This window comes from Chiloscyllium punctatum, unplaced genomic scaffold (assembly GCF_047496795.1).
Source record: "Chiloscyllium punctatum isolate Juve2018m unplaced genomic scaffold, sChiPun1.3 scaffold_105, whole genome shotgun sequence".
NCBI lineage: Eukaryota > Metazoa > Chordata > Chondrichthyes > Orectolobiformes > Hemiscylliidae > Chiloscyllium > Chiloscyllium punctatum.
This window is the reverse complement of record NW_027309839.1, coordinates 452,084-475,281: the sequence shown is the minus strand read 5'-3', so window position 1 is coordinate 475,281 and position 23,198 is coordinate 452,084. Positions and strand designations below refer to the sequence as shown.

Here is a 23,198-nt window from a genome sequence, read left to right as displayed (position 1 = left end):
TCCTCTCCATGTACCTGCCCGAGTGTCTTTTCCATGTTGTAATTGTACTTGTTTTTACCATTTCCTCTGGCAGTCCATTCCGTCTATGCACCATCCTCTGTAGATAATCTTGCCCCTCAGCTCCCTCTTTAAATTCTTGTTCTCTTACCTCACATTTATGCCTCTAGCTTTGAACTCACCTACCCTTGGCAATTCACCTTACTTAGACCATACATGGTTTCATAAACCTTCATAAGGTCACCCCGTGGCCTCCTCTGCCCAGGAAAAATATTGACGACAGTGTTACCAATATCTCCAACTCATGTACTCAATGCTCTCACCAATGAAAACAAGTGTGCCAATTGCCGCTTTCAACACCCTGTCACCATGTGATGCCAGGGTGTGTAACTGCACTCCTTGGTATCTCTCTTTGCTACAACACTGTTCAGGGCCCAACCATTACCCGTGTTAGTCCTCCTTGGTTTGTCTGAACTAAATCCAACAACTGAATTAAACTCCATCTTTCATTCCTTGGCCCCTTCGTCTATCATTTTGGTCACATCTTGAGCAAACTCCAGTCAAGTTTGTGGGACATGTTTTCCCATGCACAAAGCCATGCTGACTCTCCGTAATCAGGCCTTATCTTTCCAAATGCATGTAAGTCCTACCTCTCAGATAGACCTCCAACACTGACCCACCCTGATGTCTCGCTCATCAGTCTGTAGTTTCCTGGCTTTCTCTTGCAGCCTTTCTTAATGACACAACATTATAATCATAGTCAGAGAGTCATACTGCACTGTTCGGTTAACGCTAACCATACTCTAAAACAGATCTCATCCCACCTGCCTGTTCCTGGATCATATCCCATCAAACCTTTCCTATTCCTGTACTAATCCAAATGTCTATTAAACATTGTAATTGTCCCCATGATCTTGGGAAGTTTCACACACAACCCACCCTCTGTGTAACAATGTGCCTCTCAAGTATTTTTCTCTAAATGTCTCTCCTCTAAACTTAAAAATGTAGTGCCTTGTCTTTACACTTCCCTGTCCATGGGAAAAGACAACTCCCATTAACTCTATCTATCCTCCTCATGATTTTGTAAACTGCTATGATGTCATCTGTCAACATTCAGGTTTCAGTGAAAAATACCAACCTATTCAGCCTTTCTTTATACTGAAGCCTTTCGTACCCAGCCACATCCCAGTAAATCTCCTCCCAACCCTTTCCAGCTTCATAATATCCTTCCTATAACTGGGCGACCAGAACTGGACACAGTATTCCAGAAGAGGACTCACCAATGGCCTGTATAATCTCAATGTGACTTCCCAACTCCTATATCCAAAGGACTGAGCAATGAAAGCAAGTGAGGCAAGCACCTTTTTTTAAACTATCCTGTCTCTCCATGTTGCAAACTTCAAAGAATTATATAGCTGAACCCTGAGGTCCCTCTGTTCTACAACACTACCGAAGGTCTTGCTATGAATTGAATAAGCCCTGCCTGTGTTTGTTGTACCAAATGCATTACCTCGCATTTATTCAGATTGAACTCCATCGGCAGTTTTTCAGCCATTCACACATTTCATCAGGATCCCTTTGTAATCTCAGAAAACCTTCCTCACTGTCCACAATGCCACCCTCCAGTCTACCAGCCTATCACACATAGCACTCAATGGTACAAATATCTCTGCTAGGGGCCCTACAATTTATTCACCAGCTTCCCACAATGTCCTGAGATCCCTTTGATCAGGTCCTGGGGATTTATCTACCTTTCTGTTTTAAAACCTTCAGCACCTCCTTTTCTATAATGTGGACTCATTTCAAGACGTTGAGTCATAGAGATGTACAGCACGGAAACAGGCCCTTCGGACCAACTCCTGCATGACGTTTATAATCGCATTTACCACAATTTTCCCAATATCCCTCTAAACCCATCCTATTCAGACACACATCCACATGCCTTTTAAATGTATTTCTATCAGCCTCCACTATTTGCTCTGGCAGGTTATTCCATCCACTCTGCGGGGGCCAGTTATTCTTGAGGTTCCTTTGAAAAGTTTCCCTTGCCTGGGGAAATGACCTTGTCTATTGACCCTGTCGATGACCATCATGATTTTAAACACCTTTTATCGGTTAACTCCTCAGCCTCCCATGTTCAAGTGAAAACAGCCCCAGCCTATTCAGGCTTTTCCCTGAAGCACAAACCCTCCAACCCTGGCAACATCTTTGGTCATTTCTTCTGAACCCTTTCATGTTCCACGACATCCTTCCGATGGCATTGAGACCAGAATTGCACACAGGATTCCAATAGTGGTCAGGCCAAACACTGTTTAGTTTCCTGAGCGCCCCAGTCTTTATCCACAGTAAGTTCCAAAGTGAAATATTTGTTTTGGATCTTGTAGTTTCACACATCGTTGCCTTCATTGATCATTAAGGAGACCGGGTTTGTCCCGAGCTCTTCTTTTGCTCTTAATACACTTGTAGAGTCTCTTTGGATTCTCCTTAACTTTCTCTGCCAAAACTGTCTCGTGTCCCCTTTTTACATTCCTGATTTCCACCCTAAGTGTATTTCTACAGTCCCGATGATCCTGAAGGGATTCCCTTGAGTCAGCCAGTTATATCTGACATGTGACGCCTTTTTTTCTTGACCACAGCCAGTGTTTCCTAATTCAGTCAGCATTGAGCTGCACACTAACAGGAACACGCTGGCGCTGAATGCTCCTTTTATCTCAGTTTTAAAACATTCCTACTTGCCAGACTTCCCTTTATCTGCAAATAGCCTCCCCAGATCTACTTTAAAAATTCACGTCTAATACTATCTTGCTCCATTGAATAACTTTAAATTGTGGACCAGGCCTGTCCTTTTCCATCGCTATTTTCAAACTAATACAATTGTGGTAACTTTCCAAAGTGCTCCCCTATTAATACCTCAGTCCCGTTCCCGACCTTGTTTCCCAAGTGGAGGTCAGGTTTAGCCCCATTCTCCAGTTAGGCCACTTACATAATGACTGGGAGTTTTCGGAACACACTTAACAAATTCCTTCCATCCAAATGTTTAACTTAGTAGCAATCCCAGTCCAGGTTTGGAATGGTTAAGATCCTCTATCATTCCAACCCTATTATTCTAAGAGATATCTGAAATCTCCTGACATATTTGCTCCTCCATCTCCCATTGCCTATCGCTGTAGTCCGACCGTAGAAAACTAATGACCAATTTTTATTTCTCAGTTCCACTAATATCGTTTAACTGGGCGATCCTACATGAATACTCCCTCGAGGTACTGCTGGGATGTTTCCTCCAATCAAACCCACCAGCTCTCCCCCTGTTTTCCCTCCTGTTCTATCCTTCCTGTAGCATCTGTCTCCGGAACATTGAGCTGCTGGTCCTGTTGCTCCCTCAGCTGTGTTTCTGTAATATCTATGGGATCCCAATCCCATGTTCCCATCCATGCTCTGGGTTCATCTAACTTATCTGTCTGGCACTTTGCATTGAAATAACTGCAGTTTAATCCACCAGTTTTCCCTAATTGTCTGCTATGTTCTTGCCTGCCTTGTCCACTTATATTGCTCTCTTGAACATTTGTACAAGCCTCAACTTTCTTTCTGGCCTTACGAATCTTTGGGGTCACACAGCCCTGCCAGACGAGTTTAAATCCTCTCGAGCAGCTCCAGCAACGTTCCCCACCAGGATGTGGGTCCCCCTCGTTCTCCCAGTTCAGGTGTATTCCCCACCCTGTCTACCTGTGCTGACACCTTCAGACATCCAGGGACTTGCCCACCAAGGTCCCTGTGATCCTCAGTACTCCAGGAGGACCTACCATTCATGATGTATATCATTCATTTATTAGACTTCCCACAGTGCATTACCTCACAGTGACCAGAAGTAAACTCTGTCTGACATTACTCTGCTCAGTTTATCATCTGATCGATATCAGACTGCAGCCTGAGTCCACCCCCCTCACTGTGGACAACGCCCTCACCTTTCATGTTATCTGCAAACCTACTAATGTTACCTTCTGATTTCACATCCGAGTGATTAATATCCATAATGAACAGCAATGGCTCCTGCACAGATCCCTGTGGTACACCCGCTGGGCAAAGGCTTTCAATCACAAAACCAACCCTCCACCAATTGTGGACCCAATTCACCAACTTACCTTGGATCCCATGGGATCTTCCCTTTTGGAGCAGCCTTCTGTGTGGGACCTTGTCAAAGACCTTAATGAACTCCACATAAACCACATCATCTGCACTGCCCTCATCAATATCAGAGGACAGTCATCTAGCAAATCCATACAGACGATCCCTAATGAAATTGTGGGGGTATCCGTTTTTGGCGGATACATTGTATAGGTGTTCTTCCTCTTTTTGCAGTTCTGGTGTACTGCAGTGTGTTGTGGCCCTTTTGAACAGTGTGTTGATGCAACTTCTTTTGTGTGTGTTGGGGTGGTTGCTTTCATTTTTCAGGACTTGGTCTGTCTGTGTCTCTTTCCTGTATACCTTTGTGGTGAATTCTCCGTTCGGTGTTCTCTGCACCATCGCGTCTAGGAATGGGAGTTGGTTGTCCTTTTCTTCCTCTTCTAGTGAATCGGATTCCTGTGAGTGTGGCGTTGATGATCCGGTGTGTGTTCTCTATTTCTGTGTTTTTAATGATTACAAAGGTGTCATCCACATATCTGACCCCCAGTTTGGGTTGAATTTGCTGTCAGACTGTTTGTTCTAATCTTTGCATTAGCACTTCTGCTATGAGTCTAGAGATGGGTGAGCCCATGGGTGTGCCGTTGATTTGTTCATATATTTGGTTGTTGAATGTGAAGTGTGTTGTGAGGCACAGGTCCAGTAGTTTGTGTATGTCGTCTTTGTTGATAGGTTCCCCGTCTTGTTGTCTGTTCTGTATGTCCAGCAGGTTGGCTATTGTTTCTCTGGCTAGGGTTTTGTCGATAGAGGTGAACAGTGCCGTTACATCGAGTGAGACCATAGTTTCTTCCTTGTCTATGTGTATATTTCTGATGTTGTCCAAGAATTCCTGTGTTGACTGTACAGAGTGTCTGGATCCACTGATCAGGTGTTTCAGTTTCTGCTGTAGTTCTTTGGCCAGTTTGTGTGATGGTGTCCCTGGTAGTGATACGATGGGTCTGAGTGGGATGTCTGGTTTGTGCACTTTAGGTAGTCCATAGAATTTGGGGATGTTGTTGCTTTCAGTTTTCATTCTCTGGAGGTCTAACCTGGTTATTTGTCCGTTTTTTTTTGTAGATTTCTCAGTGTGTTGTTTTTCCTGTTGGTGAGCTGCGGGGTGGGGTCAAACTCCACCCAATTTCATCCACAGATGCCTCAGGGAAAGACAACAGAATGAAGACATGCCACAACCCAAAGGACTAGCCACACTACCATACATCAAGAACATTTCGGAACTGACAGCCAGACTACTGCGATCACTAGGACTCATAACAGCACACAAACCAACAGCCACACTCAGACAACTCACCAGGACAATGGACCCGATACCCAACATGAGCAATACCAATGTATTGTACAAAACACCATGCAAGGACTGCACAAAACACTACATAGGACAAAGAGGAAGACAGCTAATGATCCACATCCATGAACACCACATAGCCATGAAATGACACGACAAGCTATCCTTAGTAGCCACACACGCAGATGACAAGCAACGTGAGTTTGACTGGGACAACTCTACTATTATAGGACAAGCCAAACAGAGAACAGCCAGAGAATTCCTAGAGGCATGGCACTCATCCACAGTTTCAATCAATAAGCACATCGACCTGGACCCAATATACCGACCACTGCAGCGGATAGTTGGAACTGACAACTGGAAGCGGGAGATACAAACCTCTATAAATGCCAGAGGAAACATAACAGAAGCGCATCACAGGAGGCTCCCAAGCACTGAGGATATCACCTAGACAGGGGACGAAACGTCTGCAACACAAATTCCCAGCTCTGCAAACAGAACCACAATAATGCGCACCCGTGCAACAAATCTTCTCACAAACTTTGAAGCCCTTTAGACTCTACAAAGCTCTGTCATGAACAAGCCACCATCTCTCTATTTCCTTTGCCCTCTTCAGTGTCTGCAACTCTCGCTGTATCTTCCAGAAACGTTCTTTAGTTCCTGCAGGTCTGCCTCGCTCCCCAGATAACCTGTTTCATCCCCTACAGCTCCCTCAATCACTGTACCACCCTCTGCTCTGTCTAATCCTCTCCTTTCCCACTGTCTTCCAGGCTCAACGGCGATCCTGTAAGAGAGCAGTGCGGAATGAGATGTTATAAATCTCAGCTGAGGCTTGAGGCCTACCATTACCTGGGAGTCACAAGGGGAGAGAACCTGAGCGAGTGCAGCACAAAGTGGGAGAATATAAATCAGGAGCGAGGGTCAAGGTTGACTGGGACTTGGATGTGGATAAAAAGCAGAGCAGGAGGCTTGAAATCAGCACCAAGTCACAGAGGGAGGGACCGTGTGAGGGAGCAACTTGGAGCAGGAGCTTGAGGCTGACTCACACCTGGGAGAATATAAATCCGCACTGAGGATCGAGGCCTAGTTGTACGTGGGAGTCACAGAGACGGTGACCCTGTGAGGGAGCAGACTGGAGTGAGAGCTGGACGATTACACGTTAGAGGAGACACATCACTGTGTGTGCACATGTCCCTCCCTTGTTCTGTGTTTGTGTGTGTGTTTCTATGCGTGTATTTCCCCTTCCCTCACTGTGTGTGTTTAACTCTCCTCACTGTGTGTGTTTGTCCCTCCCTCGCTGTGTGTGAGCATGTCCCTCCCTCACTATGTGTGTGTACGTATCCCTCCCTCACTGTGTTTATTTGTGAGTGCGTATGTCTGTGTGTCACCATCCCTCACTTTGTGTGTCCCCTCTCGCTTTCTGAGCATATGTCCCACCCTCGCTGTGTCTGCGTGTCTCATCCTCGCTGTGTGTGTGCGTGTCCCACCCTCGCTGTGTGTGTGTGTGTGTGCGCGCGGGCGCATGTCCCTCTCTCACTGTGTGCGCTTTGCTCTTGCTGTGTGTGTGTGTGTCCCTCCCTCGCTGTGTGTGTGTGTCCCTCCCTGTGTGTGTGTCCCTCCCTCGCTGTGTGTGTGTGTGTGTGTGTCCCACCCTCGCTGTGTGTGCGTATGTGTCCCTCCCTTGCTGCGTGTGTGCCTGTCCCTCCCTCGCTGTGTGTGTGTGTGTGTGTGTGTGTGTGTCCCTCCCTTGCTATGTGTGAGCCTGTACCTCGGTCACTGTGTGTGTGTGTGTGTGTGTGTGTGTGTGTGTGTGTGTGTGTGTGTGTGTCTCCCTCGATGTGTGTGTGTGTGTGTGTCCCTCCCTCGCTGCATGTCCCAGCAAGCCTCTCGCTCGCTCTGTGTGTGTGTGTGTGTGTGTGTGTGTGTGTGTGTGTGTATGCGAGTCACACCATCACAGTATGTGTTTGTGTGTCCCCTTCACTGTGTGTCCCTCCCTGTGTGTGTGTGTGTGTGTGTGTGTGTGTGTGTGTGTGTGTCCCTCCCTCGCTCTGTATTTGTGTCCCTCCCTCGCTCTGTATTTGTGTCCCTCCCTCGCTCTGTATTTGTGTCCCTCCCTCGCTGAGTGTGCGCGTGTTCCTCCCTCGCTGAGTGTGCGCATGTCCCTCCCTCGCTGTGTGTGCGCGTGTCCCTCCCTCGCTGTGTGTGCGCATGTCCCTCCCTCGCTGTGTGTGCGTGTGTCCCTCCCTCGCTGTGTGTGCGCGTGTCCCTCCCTCGCTGTGTGTGCGTGTGTCCCTCCCTCGCTGTGTGTGCGTGTGTCCCTCCCTCGCTGTGTGTGCGTGTGTCCCTCCCTCGCTGTGTGTGCGTGTGTCCCTCCCTCGCTGTGTGTGCGTGTGTCCCTCCCTCGCTGTGTGTGCGTGTGTCCCTCCCTCGCTGTGTGTGCGTGTCCCTCCCTCGCTGTGTGTGCGCGTGTCCCTCCCTCGCTGTGTGTGCGCGTGTCCCTCCCTCGCTGTGTGTGCGCGTGTCCCTCCCTCGCTGTGTGTGTGTGTGTGTGTCCCTCCCTCGCTGTGTGTGAGCGTGTCCCTCCGTCGCTGTGTGTGTGTGTGTGTTTCACTCCATCGCATTGTGTGTATGTGTCTCTCTCTTGCTGTGTGTGTGTGCATGTCTCTCCGTCGCTGTGTGTGTGTGCATGTCCCTCGCTGTGCGTGTGTGTGTGTGTGTCCCTCCCTCGCTGTGAGTGTGTGTGTCCCTCCCTCGCTGTGTGTGTGTGTGTGTGTGTCCCTCCCTCGATGTGTGTGTGTCCCTCCCTCGCTGCATGTCCCAGCAAGCCTCTCGCTCGCTCTGTGTGTGTGTGTGTGTGTGTGTGTGTGTGTGTGTGTGTATGCGAGTCACACCATCACAGTATGTGTTTGTGTGTCCCCTTCACTGCGTGTCCCTCCCTGTGTGTGTGTGTGTGTGTGTGTGTGTGTGTGTGTCCCTCCCTCGCTGTGTGTGTGTGTGTGTGTGTGTGTGTGTGTGTGTGTGTCCCTCCCTCCCTCCCTCGGTGTGTGTGTGTGTGTGTGTGTGTGTGTCCCTCCCTCGGTGTGTGTGTGTGTGTGTGTGTGTGTGTGTGTGTCCCTCCCTCGGTGTGTGTGTGTGTGTGTGTGTGTGTCCCTCCCTCGGTGTGTGTGTGTGTGTGTGTGTGTGTATGTCCCTCCCTCGCTCTGTGTGTGTGTGTATGTCCCTCCATCGCTCTGTGTGTGTGTGTGTGTGTGTCCTTCCCACGCTGTGTGTGTGTGTCCCTCCCTCGCTGTGAGTGTGTGTGTGTGTCCCTCCCTCGCTGTGAGTGTGTGTGTGTCCCTCCCTCGCTGTGAGTGCGCATGTCCCTCCCTCGCTGTGTTTGCATGTCTCTCACTCTTGCAGTGTGTGCGTGTCCCCCTCACTGTGTGTGCATGTCCCTCCCTCGCTGTGTGTGCGTGTCCCTCCCTTGTTGCACGGAAACAAGCCCTTCGGACCAACTCCTGCATGACGTTTCTTGTCGCATTTACCAAAATTTTCCCAATATCCCTCTAAACCCATCCTATTCAGACACCCATCCACATGCCTTTAAAATGTATTTCTATCAGCCTACACTATTTGCTTTGGCAGGTTATTCCATCCACTCTGCGGGGGCCAGTTATTCTTGAGGTTCCTTTGAAAAGTTTCCCTCGCCTGGGGAAATGACCTTGTCTATTGACCCTGTCGATGCCCATCATGATTTAAACACCTTTTATCGGTTAACTCCTCAGCCTCCCATGTTCAAGTGAAAACAGCCACAGCCGATTCAGGCTTTTCCCTGAAGCGCAAACCCTCCAACCCTGGCAACATCTTTGGTCATTTCTTCTGAACCCTTTCATGTTCCACGACATCCTTCCGATGACATTGAGACCAGAATTGTCCCAGCAAGCCTCTCGCTCGCTCTGTGTGTGTGTGTGTGTGTGTGTGTGTGTGTGTGTGTGTGTGTGTGTGTGTATGTACGAGTCACACCGTCACAGTATGTGTTTGTGTGTCCCCCTTCACTGCGTGTCCCTCCCTCGCTGTGTGTGTGTGCGTGTCCCTCCCTCGCTGTGTGTGTGCGTGTCCCTCCCTCGCTGTGTGTGTGCGTGTCCCTCCCTCGCTGTGTGTGTGCGTGTCCCTCCCTCGCTGTGTGTGTGCGTGTCCCTCCCTCGCTGTGTGTGTGCGTGTCCCTCCCTCGCTATGCGTGCGTGTGTCCCTCCCTCGCTATGCGTGCGTGTGTCCCTCCCTCGCTCTGTATTTGTGTCCCTCCCTCGCTCTGTATTTGTGTCCCTCCCTCGCTCTGTATTTGTGTCCCTCCCTCGCTGTGTGTGTGCGTGTCCCTCCCTCGCTGTGTGTGTGCGTGTGTCCCTCCCTCGCTGTGTGTGCGTGTGTCCCTCCCTCGCTGTGTGTGCGTGTGTACCTCCCTCGCTGTGTGTGCGTGTGTCCCTCCCTCGCTGTGTGTGCGTGTGTCCCTCCCTCGCTGTGTGTGCGTGTGTCCCACCCTCGCTGTGTGTGCGTGTGTCCCTCCCTCGCTGTGTGTGCGTGTGTCCCTCCCTCGCTGTGTGTGCGTGTGTCCCTCCCTCGCTGTGTGTGCGTGTGTCCCTCCCTCGCTGTGTGTGCGTGTGTCCCTCCCTCGCTGTGTGTGCGTGTGTCCCTCCCTCGCTGTGTGTGCGTGTGTCCCTCCCTCGCTGTGTGTGTGCGTGTCCCTTCATCGCTGTGTGTGTGCGTGTCCCTCCCTCGCTGTGTGTGTGTGTGTGTGTGTGTGTGTGTGTGTGTGTGTGTCCCTCCCTCGCTGTGTGTGTGTGTGTCCCTCCGTCGCTGTGTGTGTGTGTGTGTGTCACTCCATCGCATTGTGTGTATGTGTCTCTCTCTTGCTGTGTGTGTGTGCATGTCTCTCCCTCGCTGTGTGTGTGTGTGCATGTCCCTCGCTGTGTGTGTGAGTGTGTGTGTCCCTCCCTCGCTGTGAGTGTGTGTGTCCCTCCCTCGCTGTGTGTGTGTGTGTGTGTGTCCCTCCCACGATGTGTGTGTGTGTATGTGTGTGTGTGTCCCTCCCTCCCTCCCTCCCTCGCTGTGTGTGTGTGTGTGTGTGTCCCTCCCTCGGTGTGTGTGTGTGTGTCCCTCCCTCGCTGTGTGTGTGTGTGTGTGTGTGTGTGTGTGTCCCTCCCTCGGTGTGTGTGTGTGTGTGTGTGTGTGTATCTCCCTCCCTCGCTCTGTGTGTGTGTGTATGTCCCTCCATCGCTCTGTGTGTGTGTGTGTGTGTCCTTCCCTCGCTGTGTGTGTGTGTCCTTCCCTCGCTGTGTGTGTGTGTCCCTCCCTCGCTGTGAGTGTGTGTGTGTGTCCCTCCCTCGCTGTGAGTGTGTGTGTGTCCCTCCCTCGCTGTGAGTGCGCATGTCCCTCCCTCGCTGTGTTTGCATGTCTCTCACTCTTGCAGTGTGTGCGTGTCCCCCTCACTGTGTGTGCATGTCCCTCCCTCGCTGTGTGTGCGTGTCCCTCCCTTGTTGCACGGAAACAGGCCCTTCGGACCAACTCCTGCATGACGTTTCTTGTCGCATTTACCAAAATTTTCCCAATATCCCTCTAAACCCATCCTATTCAGACACCCATCCACATGCCTTTAAAATGTATTTCTATCAGCCTACACTATTTGCTTTGGCAGGTTATTCCATCCACTCTGCGGGGGCCAGTTATTCTTGAGGTTCCTTTGAAAAGTTTCCCTCGCCTGGGGAAATGACCTTGTCTATTGACAATGTCGATGCCCATCATGATTTAAACACCTTTTATCGGTTAACTCCTCAGCCTCCCATGCTCAACTGAAAACAGTCCCAGCCTATTCAGGCTTTTCCCTGAAGCACAAACCCTCCAACCCTGGCAACATCTTTGGTCATTTCTTCTGAACCCTTTCATGTTCCACGACATCCTTCCGATGACATTGAGACCAGAATTGTCCCAGCAAGCCTCTCGCTCGCTCTGTGTGTGTGTGTGTGTGTGTGTGTGTGTGTGTGTGTGTGTGTGTGTGTGTGTGTGTGTGTGTATATATGTACGAGTCACACCATCACAGTATGTGTTTGTGTGTCCCCCTTCACTGCGTGTCCCTCCCTCGCTGTGTGTGTGTGCGTGTCCCTCCCTCGCTGTGTGTGTGCGTGTCCCTCCCTCGCTATGCGTGCGTGTGTCCCTCCCTCACTGTGTGTGTGTGTGTCCCTCCCTCGCTCTGTATTTGTGTCCCTCCCTCGCTCTGTATTTGTGTCCCTCCCTCGCTCTGTACTTGTGTCCCTCCCTCGCTGTGTGTGCGCGTGTCCCTCCCTCGCTGTGTGTGTGCGTGTCCCTCCCTCGCTGTGTGTGTGCGTGTCCCTTCATCGCTGTGTGTGTGTGCGTGTCCCTCCCTCGCTGTGTGTGTGTGTGTGTGTCCCTCCCTCGCTGTGTGTGTGTGTCCCTCCGTCGCTGTGTGTGTGTGTGTGTGTGTGTCACTGCATCGCATTGTGTGTATGTGTCTCTCTCTTGCTGTGTGTGTGTGCATGTCTCTCCCTCGCTGTGTGTGTGTGCATGTCCCTCGCTGTGTGTGTGTGTGTGTGTATATATATATATATATATACGAGTCACACCGTCACAGTATGTGTTTGTGTGTCCCCATTCACTGCGTGTCCCTCCCTCGCTGTGTGTGTGTGCGTGTCCCTCCCTCGCTGTGTGTGCGTGTCCCTCCCTCGCTGTGTGTGCGTGTCCCTCCCTCGCTGTGTGTGCGTGTCCCTCCCTCCCTCTGTGTGTGCGTGTCCCTCCCTCGCTGTGTGTGCGTGTCCCTCCCTCGCTGTGTGTGTGTGTCCCTCCCTCGCTGTTTGTGTGCGTGTCCCTCCCTCGTTCTGTGTGTGTGTGTGTGTGTGTGCGTGTCCCTCCCTCGCTGTGTGTGCGTGTCCCTCCCTCGCTGTGTGTGCGTGTGTCCCTCCCTCGCTGTGTGTGTGTGTTTGCCCCCTCGCTGTGTGTGTGTGTTTCCCTCCCTTGCTGTGTGTGTGCGTGTCCCTACCTCGCTGCGTGTCTCAGCAAGCCTCTCGCTCGCTGTGTGTGTCCCTCGCTCGCTGTGTGTGTGCGCATGTCCCTTCCTCGTTGTGTGTGTACGTGTCACACCGTCACATTATGTATTTGTGTGTCCCCCCTTCACTGCCTGTCCCTCACTCGCTGTTTGTGTGTGTGTGTGTGTCACTCCATCGCATTGTGTGTATGTGTCTCTCTCTCTTGCTGTGTGTGTGCATGTCTCACCCTCGCTGTGTGTGTGTTCATGTCCCTCGCTGTGTATGTGTCAGTTCCCCCCCCACCCCGTGTGTGTGTGTGTGTTTGTGTGTGTGTGTGTGTCCCTCTTGCTGTGCGTGAGTGAGTGCATGTCTCACCTTGCTGTGTGTGCGTGTCCCTCCCACACTGTGTGTTCATGTCCTTCTCTCCCTTGCTCTGTGTGTGTGAGCGTGTCCCCCTCTTGTTGTGAGTAAGTGTCCCTCTTGATGTGTATGTGAGTGTCCCTCCCTCGCTGTGTGTCTGCGTGTATCCCCTTAACTGTGTGTATGTGTGCGTGTCCCTCTTGCTGCGTGTGTGTGTGTGCGTGGCCCTCCCTCGCTGTGTGTGCATGTGTCACCCCCTCGCTCTGTGTATGTGTGTGTGTCTCTCCCTCGCTCTCTATATGTGTGTGGTCCCACCCTCGCTGTCTATGTGTGCGCATGTCCCTCCCTTGCCGTGTATGTGTGTGTCCCTCTCTCGCTGTGTGCCTGTGTTTGTGTGCTCGCACATGCACATGTCCCTCCCTCGCTGTGTGTGCATGTCCCCCTCTTGCTGTGAGTATGTGTGTCCCTCTGGCAGTGTATGTGAGTGTCCCTCCCTCACTGTGGGTCTGTGTGTTTGTGTGTGTTTGTGTGTGTGTGTATGTCCCTGCCTCGCTGCGTGTCTGCGTGCATCCCCTTAACTGTGATATGTGTGCATGTCCCTCCCTTGCTTTGTGTGTGTGTGTGTGTGAGACCCATTTGCTGTGTGTCCGCGTCACTCCCTCGCTGTGTGTGTGTGTCCGTCCCTTGGGTGTGTGTGTCCCTCCCTTGCTGTGTGTGTCCCTCCCTCGCCGTGTCTGTGCATGTCCCCTTTCGTTGTGCGTGTGTGCCCCCTCTCAATTTCTGTGCACATGCCCTCCCCCTCGCCATGTGTGTGCTTGTCCCTCCTTCCCTGTGTATGTGTGTGTGTGTGTGTGTGTGTGTGTGCGCGCCCCCTCCCTCGCCGTGTGTGTTTGTGTATGACCCTCCCTCACTGTGTGTGTTTGTGTATGACCCTCCCTCGCTGTGTGTGCGTGTGTCCCTCCCTCGCTGTGTGTGCGTGTGTCCCTCCCTCGCTGTGTGTGTGCGTGTCCCTCCCTCGCTGTGTGTGCGTGTGTCCCTCCCTCGCTGTGCGTGTGCATGTTCCTCACTCTCTGTGTGTCTCAGCAATTCCCTCGCTCGCTGTGTGTCCCTCGCTCGCTGTGTGTGTATGTGTGTGTGTGTCTCGCTTGCTGTGTGTGTGTGTGTGTGTGTGTCACACCCTGACAGTGTGTGTTTGTGTGTGTCCCTTCGCTGCGTGTCCCTCACTCGCTGGTTGTGTGTGTGTCACTCCCTCGCGTTGTGTGTATGTGTCTCTCTCTCGCTTTGTGTGTGCGTCTCCCTCCCTTGCTGTGAGTGTGCGTGTCCCCCCTTGCTGTGTGTGCGTGTGTCCCTTCCTCGCTGTGCCTGTGCATGTCCTCTCTCGCTGTGTGTGCGTGTGTCCCTCTCAATTTCTGTGCACATGCCCTCCCCCTCACCGTGTGTCTGCTTATCCCTCCCTTGCTGTATGTGTGCGTGTCCCTCCTTCGCTGTGTGTGCGCACGTCCCTCCCTCGCTGCGTGTGTCAGCAAGTCCCTCGCTCTGTGTGTGTGTGTGTGTGTGTCTCTTCCTCGCTGTTCGTGTATTTGTGTCACATCCTCACAGTATGTGTTTGTGTGTCCCCCCCTTCACTGCGTGTCCCTCACTAGGTGTTTGTGTGCATGTGTCTCTCTCTCGCTGTGTGTGTGAGTGTCCCTCCCTCTGTATGTGTGTGTGTAAGTGTGTCTCCCTCCCACGCTGTGTGTGCAGGTCCCCCTCGCTGTGTGTGTGTGCGTGACCCCCTCACTGTATGTGTGTGTCTGTCCCTCCCTCACTGTGCGTGTGTGTGTGTCCCTCTTGCTGTGCGTATGTGTGTGTGACCCTCCCTCGCTGTGTGTGCATGTGTCTCCCCCTCGCTGTGTGTGCGTGTGTCCCTCTCTTGCTCTGTGTGTGTTTTTGTGTGTGTCCCTCCCTCGCTGTGCGTGCGTGTGTGTGTGTCCCTCCCTCGCTCTGTGTGTTTGTGTATGTTCCTCCCTTGCTGTGTGTGCATGTCCTTCCCTCACTGTGTTTGCGTATCCCTCCCTCGCTCTGAGTGTTTGTATGTGTGTGTGTGTGTGTGTGTGTGTGTGTGTGTGTGTGTGTGTCCGTGCGCAAGCACATCCCTCCCTCGGTGTGTGAGTGCGCGTGTCCCTCCCTTGCTGTGTGTGTCTCTCGCTCGCTGCATGTGTGTGTAACCCTTCCTCGCTGTGTGTGCGTGTTCTTCCCTGTGTGTGTGTGTGTGTGTGTGTGTGTGCGCGCGTGCGCGTCCCCTCCTTCGCTGCGTGTATGTCCCTCCTCGCTGTGTGTCTGTGGGTAACCCCCCTCACTGTGTGTGTTTGCGTGTCGTTCCATCGCTGTGTGTATCCCACACTCGCTGTGTGTGCACGTGTCCCCCCCTCGATTTGCGTGTGTGTTTCCATCCCGAGTGTATGTGTACGTGTGTGTGCGTGTGTCGCTCCCTCGCTTTGTGTGTCCGTCCCTTGTGTGTCTGTGTGTCCCCCCCCCGTGTCTGTGCGTATCCCCTCTCGCTGTGTGTGTGTGTGTGCCCCCTCTCAATTTCTGTGCACATGCCCTCCCCCTTGACGTGCATGTCCCTTCATTCACTGTATGTGTGTGTGTGTCCCTCCCTTGCTCTGTGTGTGTGTTTGTGTGTTTATCCATCCCTCGCTGTGTGTCTGCGGGTAAACCCCTCACCGTGTGTGTTTTTTTGTCGGTCCCTCACTGTGTGTGCACGCGTCCATCCCTTGCTTTGTGTGTGTGTGTGTGTGTGTGCATGTCACTCCCTCGCTTTGCGTGTATGTGTCCGTCCCTTGTGTGCATGTGTGCATGTGTGCATGTCCCTCCTTTGCTCTGTGTTTGTGTGTGTGTGTATATGTGTGTGTGTCATTCCCTCGTTTTGCGTGTTTGTCACTGTCCCTTGTTTGTATGTGTGTGTGTGTGACCAGCTTGCTGTGTGCGCGTGTCCCACCCTTGCCATGTCTATGTGTGTCCTCTCTCGCTGTGTCTGTGTGTGCCCCCTCTCAATTTCTGTGCACATGCCCTCCCCCTCGACATGTGTGTGTTTGTCCATCCCTCGCGGTGTGTGCGTGTCCCTCCTTCGCTTTGTGTGTGTGTGTGTCCCCGTCCCTTGCAGTGTGTGTGTCCCTCATCGCCGTGTGTCTGCGTGTATCCCTCTCACTGTGTGTATTTGTGCGTGTCCCTCCCTCGCTTTGCGTGTGTGTACACCTTCTCAATTTGTGTGCACATGCCCTACCCCTCGCGGTGTGTGTGCTTGTCCCTCCTTCACTGTGTGTCCCTCTCTCGCTGTGTGTTTGCATGTCGCTTCCTCGCTGTGTGTGTCCATGCTCCCTCCCTCGCTGCATGTCTCAGCGTGTCCCTCCCTTGCTCTGTGTGTGTGTGTCCCTCCCTCACTGTGTGTGTGTCCCTCGCTGTCTGTGTATGTGCGCGTGCATGTCCTTTCCTCACTGTGTGTGCGTGTCCCTCCCTCGCTGTGTCTGTGTTCCTCCCTCGCTGTGTGTGTGCGTGTCCCTCTTGCTGTGCGTGTGTGTGCTTGGCCCTCCCTTGTTGTGTGAGCATGTGTCTTCCCCCTTGCTGTGTGTGCGCGTGTCCCTCTCTTGCTCTGTGTGTGTGTGTGTGTGTGTGTGTGTGTCCCCTCCCTCGCTGTGTATGCATGTCCCTCCGTGGCTGTGTGTGTGTGTGTGTGTGTGTGTGTGTGTGTGTGCCCCTCTTGTTGTGCGTGGCTCTCCCTCGCTGTGTGTGCACGTGTCCCTCTCTTGCTCTGTGTGTGTATGTGTCTCTCCCTCGGGGTGTGTGTGTGTGTGTGTTCTCATCCTCGTTGTCTGTGTGTGTGCGTGTTCTTCCCTCGCTGTGTATGTGTGAGTTACCCCCTTGCTCTGTGTGTGTGCATGTGTGTGTGTGTCCCTCTCTTGCTCTGTGTGTGTGTGTGTCGATGTTCCTCTCTCGCTGTGTGTTTGTGTTTGTGTGCTTGGGCATGTGCGTGTTCTTCCCTCGCTGTGTGTACGTGTTCCCCTCTTGCTGTGCGTATGTGTGTCCCTCTTGCAGTGTATGTGAGTGTCCTTCCCTCGCTCTGTCTGTGTGTGTGTCTGTGTGTGTGTGTATACACGCGTGCATGTGTGTCCCTCCCTCACTGTTTACGTGTCAGTTTCCTGCCGTGTGTGTGTGTGTGTGTGTGTGTGTGTGTGTGTGTGTCCATGTCCCTCCCTGGCTATGTGTGCACGTGTCCCTCCTTCACTGTGTGTCCCTCTCTTGCTATGTGTTTGCGTGTCGCTTCCTCGCTGTGTGTGTGTCCCTCCCACGCTGTGTGTGTCCATGCTCCCTCCCTCGCTGCGTGTCTCAGCGTATCCCTCCCTTGCTCTGTTTGTGTGTGTCCCTTCCTCACACTGTGTGTATGTGTGTGTTCCTCCCTCGCTGTGTGTGTGCGTGTCCCTCCCTTGCTCTGTGTGTGTGTGTGTCTGTGTGTGTGTGTGTCTGTGTGTCCCTCCTCAGTGTGTGTGTGTATGTGTGTGTGTGTCCCACTTGCTGTGCGTGTGTGTGCTTGGCCCTCCCTCGTTGTGTGAGCATGTGTCTCCCCCTCGCTGTGTGTGTGCGTGTCCCTCTCTTGCTCTGTGTGTGTGTGTGTGTGTGTGTGTGTGTGTGTGTGTCCCTCCCTCGCTGTGTATGCATGTATGCATGTCCCTCCCTGGCTCTGTGTGTGTGCGTGTGTGTGTGTGTGTGTGTCCCTCCCTCGCTGTGTATGCATGTATGCATGTCCCTCCCTGGCTCTGTGTGTGTGCGTGTGTGTGTGTGTGTGTGTCCCTCCCTCGCTCTGTGTGTGTGTGTGTGCCCCTCTTGCTGTGCGTGGCCCTCCCTCACTGTGTATGTGTGAGTTTCCCCCCTTTGCTCTGTGTGTGTGTGTGTGTCCCTCTTGCTGTGTGTGTCTCTCCCTCGCTGTGGGTGCGCGTGTCCCTCTCTTGCTCTGTGTGTGTGTGTGTGTGTGTGTGTGTGTGTGTGTGTCTCCCTCGCTGTGTGTGTGTTCTCATCCTCGCTGTCTGTGTGTGTGCGTGTCCCTCCCTTGCTGTATGTATGTGCGTGTTCTTCCCTCGTTGTGTATGTGTGAGTTACCCCCTTGCTCTGTGTGTTGTGTGTGTGTGTGTGTGTGTCCCTCTTGCTGAGGATGTGTGTGTGTATCCCTCTTGCTGTGCATGTGTGTGTGTGTGTGTGTCCCTCCCTCGCTGTGTGTGCATGTGTGTGTGTGTGTGTGTGTGTGTGTGTGTGTGTGTGTCTGTCTGTCTGTCTGTCCATGTCCCTTACTGGCTGTGTGTGTGCATGCCCCTCGCTCGCTGTGTGTCTGTGTTTGTGTGCTTGGGCATGTGCGTGTTCTTCCCTTGCTGTGTGTACGTGTTCCCCTCTTGCTGTGAGTATGTGTGTCCCTCTTGCAGTGTATGTGAGTGTCCTTCCCTCACTGTGTGTGTGTGTGTGTGTGTGTGTGTGTGTGTGTGTGTGTGTGTGTGTCCCTCTTGCTGAGGATGTGTGTGTGTATCCCTCTTGCTGTGCATGTGTGTGTGTTTCCCTTCCTCGCTGTGTGTGCATGTGTGTGTGTGTGTGTGTGTCCATGTCCCTCCCTAGCTATGTGTGTGCGTGCCCCTCTCTCGCTGTGTGTACGTGTCCCCTCTTGCTGTGAGTATGTGTGACCCTTTTACAGTGTATGTGACTGTCCTTCCCTCGCTGCGCGTGTGTGTATGCGTGTCACTCCCACACTGTGTGTGTGTCCCTCCCTTGCTGTGTGTATGTGCGCATCCCTCCCTCACTGTGTTTGTGTGTTCCCGTCCCTCACAGTATGTCTGTCTGTATTCCCCTCACTGTGTGTCTGTTTGCGTGTCCCTCCCTCACTTTGCATGTGTGTGCCCCCTCTCAATTTGTGTGCACATGCCTTCCCCCTCACGGTGTGTGTGTGCGTGTCCCTCCCTCGCTGTGTGTGCGTGTTCCTCCCTCGCTGTGTATTTGCGTGTCGCTCCCTCACTGTGTGTGTGCGTGTCCCTCCCACGGTGTGTATGTGCATGTCCCCTCCCTCAGTGCGTGTCTCAGCGTGTCCCTCCCTCACTGTGTATGTGAGTGCGTGTGTGTGTGTGTGTCCCTTAGCTGCATGTCTGTGCGTGTCCCTCCCTCGCTGTGTGTGTGTGTGTCCCTCCCTCAGTGTGTGCACGTGTCCCTCCCTCGCTGTGTGTGTGTGTGTGTGTGTCCCTTCCTTGCTGTGTGTGTGTGAGTGTGTGTCCCTCCCTCGCTGTGTGCGTGTGTCCCTCACTCGATTTGCATGTGTGTCCCTTCCTCGCTGTGTATTTGCGTGTATCCTCTCACTGTGTGTGTTTGCATGTCCTTCCCTCGCTATGTGTTTGCGTGTATCCCCCTCACTGTGTGTGTGTGCGTGTGTGTGTGTGTGTGCATGTCCTTCCCTGACTGTGTGTCTGCGGGTATCTCCCTCACTCTGTGTGTTTGCTTGTCGCTCCCTTGCTCTGTGTGTGTGTGTGTGTGTGTGTGTGTGTGTGTGTGTGTGTGTCCAAAATTTGCACCATCAGTGAATTGGCCATCATAAATTGACTGTGGTATTCAGGAATGTGTGGTTTAAGTAAGTTCACCACGAGAAATGCAGGGTTTAATTTACAGGTTGAGGGGTGGGTCTGGGTAGGATGCGCTTCAGAGTTTTGGAATGGACTGGTTGGGCCGAATGGCCTGGTTGCACACGATGGCGATTCTATTCAGGTTATTGTCCAGCCCTGTCAACCATCCCCATCTCTTACACCTTGCCTCATCCCCAATATTCTCCTTAACACTGTAATCTCCTACAGATTCTAAAACACTCCTTGGTGATGTAACCTTCTCCAGTCCTTACAAAGATCGATATGTCTGTCACCTCTTCCTGCTTTTAGAACCCTCCCTATAACTATTACCATTTGGTACAGCACTCCCAAACATTGTTCCCTCTTGAAACTCCCATAAACATTTGTATCTCTGAAAACTCATCTGGACTGTCTCAACTTCCCTTTGACAGTTACATGCTGAGACCTGCTCTATATCAGTGAAGTAATTAAGTCTTGGCAACACTCACTGTTATAATCTCCCTTCAGCCTCACAGCACTGAGGATCTGTAGAAGGTCTTTTCAAACTGACAGCCATCTCTGTGTCTGTAATCTCCTCCACTCCCCATAATACATTCTCTCTGAGCTCCTCTGTAGTGGACTAAACACTCCCTAACACTGTCTGTATCATTATAACCTTCTCCAGAAACACAACCTTCCCTATCTTTGTAAATCCCTACACCAGTCCCTATCCCTCTCAGCTCCATCTAACAATACAACCCTCCATGTCTGTGTATTCACTTTCAGTCCCTACTCACCTCCCTATCTGTGTAACCTTCTCCATGCATTTTTGCTTCAGTCTCTTCAACTGTCCCTGTCAGTGTAACCCCTTCCAGAAGTGAAAACTCTCCTCTTATTGACTTACTCAGACCACACAACCCTCACTATCTATAACCTACTCCGATCAGAGAAACATACCTCTGCAAACTGCTCCAACTCTTCCACTCTACATAAGCTCCTGCAGCTCTTACATCCCTCCCTATCTACCAAATCTCTTCCAGTCCCTAAACACCAACAGTCTGTGGAGACCCGACCACCATCCCTATCAGTGTAATACTCTCAGGTCTCTGCAGGAATCATGATCTGTCGAACTCACTCTATGCCTGTGCCTCTCCCAATCCAGTCCCTACAAAACCCACTATCTATTTAACACCCTCCTGTCACTATCACCCCCATGTCAATGTAAGCTCCTCCTGTGTCTCCACTATCTACCCATCTCCATAATCTTGTCCAGCTCTTACACCACTATCTGTTTAAACGTCACCCTCCTCTACAAATTCCTCCTGTTTGTGCTATGCTCCCTTATCTGTGAAACTGTTTCTGACCAAAATTATTATCGCAGTCTCTGAAAAGAAATCCAGATTCCACAGCCTCCATAACCCCCAGAACCTAAGCCTTCCTATGTCTATAAACATCTTCAGTCACGATCACCCTGCATATCTCTGTTTGTTTTTCCAGTCGATACAAACACCTTTATCTCTGTAATCTGCTCAGTTCCTTAAAACAGTCCCTGTCTGTGATCCAGCCCTGTCCTACAAACATCCTTATCCCTGTAAACTTCTCTATCCCTCCCAACATTCCCATCTCCATGAACCCCCGTCAGCCCTACAGCTCTCCACATTTCTGTAACCTCCTGTGGGTCTATGGTCCACCCTCCCTGTGAAACCACCTCCAGTCCCCACACCCCTCCCAATCAGGGTCCTCTGCTCCAGATCAGACCATTGCTGTCTCTGGAAACACCTCCACTCCTGACAACTCTTCCCATTTGTGTAACCTCGTTCAGACCCCATACTCTCCAGCTTCCTGAATCCTCTTCCTGCATTGCAACCAAAACCACATGTTTATGTAATATCCACCAGTGCTTACACCCTCCCCAAATCTGTAACCACTTGCAGTCCTAACAAAGCACCTAAACTGTGAAACCTCTCATTTCCCTACAATCCTCCCTCCCTCCCTCCCTCCTCAAATGCCTTCATCACCATGAAACCTCACAATTACTGAAACCTCCTAATGTCTGCACAATCCTCGTGCTCTGATATCCCTCCCTATCTCTGTAACCCCCACCACCCTCCAGTACCCTTCCGGGGAACATGGCAGAGGAGGGAAGATTTGTAGCGTCTGGACCATATTACGGAGGTAGAATTCTGGGAATTACAGATTTAGTCTTATGTCTGTGAAGTGCAGATTATTGGCGAGGACTCTAAAGACAGGATTTATGACTACTTGGAAAACCATAGTTAAATTAGAGACAGTCAGCATGACTATGAGGGGTACGTCATGCCTCACAAACCTTATTGAATTCTTTGAGGATATGACAGAATACTTTGATGGTTCATTCAGAAAAGAAGGATGATTGGGATACATGGAAATCTGTCTGTCTGGATAGAGGATCGGATGGCCCAGAGAAGACAGAGTATGGCAGCAGTCGGAGAGTATTGAGCCTGGAGCTCAATGACCAGTGGGGTTCTGTATCAATCAGCTCCGGGACCCTGCTCTTTGTGATTTTTGTAAATGACTTAGATGTGGATGTTGGAGAGTGGGTTAGTAAGTTTGCCATTCATGCGAAGGTTGCTTGAGTGATGGGGAATGTGGAGGCCTGTTGGGGTTGCAATGGAACATTGACAGGACGCAGAGCTGGGCTGGAAGTGGCAGATGGAGTTCAATCTGGAAAAGTGTGAAGTGATTCATTCTGGAATGCCGAACTTGAATACAGAATACAGGGTGAAAGGCAGAATACTTGGCAGTGCGGAGGAACAGAGAGATCATGGGGTCCATGCCCATAGATCCCTCAAGTTGCCACGCACGTTGGTAGGGTTGTTAAAAAGGCATATGTTGTGTTGGCTTTTCTTAACAAGGGGATTGATTTTAAGAGCCGTGAGGTTTTACTGTTACTTATAGTGACCTGTTGAGACCACACTTGGAATATTGTGTTCAGTTCTGGTCCCATTTTTACAGCAAGGATGTGCAAGTTTTAGAGAGCGTACATAGGAGATTTACCAGGATGCTGCCTGGAAAGGAGGGCATTTCTTATGGAGAATGTTTCAGGGAGCTAAGGCTTTTCTCATTGGAGTGAAGAAGGGGTGGGTGACTTGATAGAGATGAACACGATGATGAGAATCACACAGAGAGAGTGAATAGTCAGAGACCTTTCCTCCTATGGAATAAATGGCTATTACAAGGCGGCATAATTTTAAGGTGATTGGAGGATGGATAAGAGGATAGAGAATGGTAGGTGGTTGGATGGACTTCCAATGGTGGTAGTAAAATTAGATACATTCGGGACATTTAATAGACTCTTGGACAGACACATGGCTAGTAGTAAAATGAAGGGTATGTAGGTTAGTTTGATCTTACAGTCGGATAAAAAGTTGTCATAGCATCATGGCCGAAGGGTCTTGTGCTGCACTGTTCTGTGTTCTACGTTCTGTGTGGTAAACTGGGTAATAAGCTCAGATCAGTGTAAAAGGATATGGCATTCAGGAGGAGCTAGTCAACTGGATACAAAGACTACTTGATGGTAGGAGACAGAGGGTGATGGGAGACATTTTTCTTCTGACCAGAGACATGTGACCAGCGGTGAAGTGGGTCCACTCTTGTTTGTCATTTGGATAAATGGTTTGGATGGGAATATTGGTTTCCTGGTAACTAAGCTTCTTGGGTGACACTGACACTGGTAATAAAGTGGTTAGTGGAGAAGATTATATGATACAACAAGATTAACAGTAC

The 23,198-nt window shown here is 51.3% G+C and overlaps 1 protein-coding gene across 4 annotated transcripts in view; it reads left to right on the top strand.

Moving 5' to 3' along the window:
• Positions 1–23,198, top strand: part of LOC140471545 (uncharacterized) — a 49,768-nt gene that overhangs the window by 1,751 nt on the left and 24,819 nt on the right. For 2 of the 4 annotated variants that reach the window (XM_072567431.1, XM_072567428.1), the window contains exon 3: positions 5,233–6,124. The exons of 1 other annotated variant lie outside the window; for it this stretch is intronic. The gene's annotated coding sequence lies outside the window, so the exon portion shown is untranslated. Of the gene's footprint in view, positions 1–5,232; positions 6,125–6,252; positions 6,548–23,198 lie in introns of those variants that run through there. One more of the 4 variants, XM_072567430.1, reaches the window with a different exon arrangement.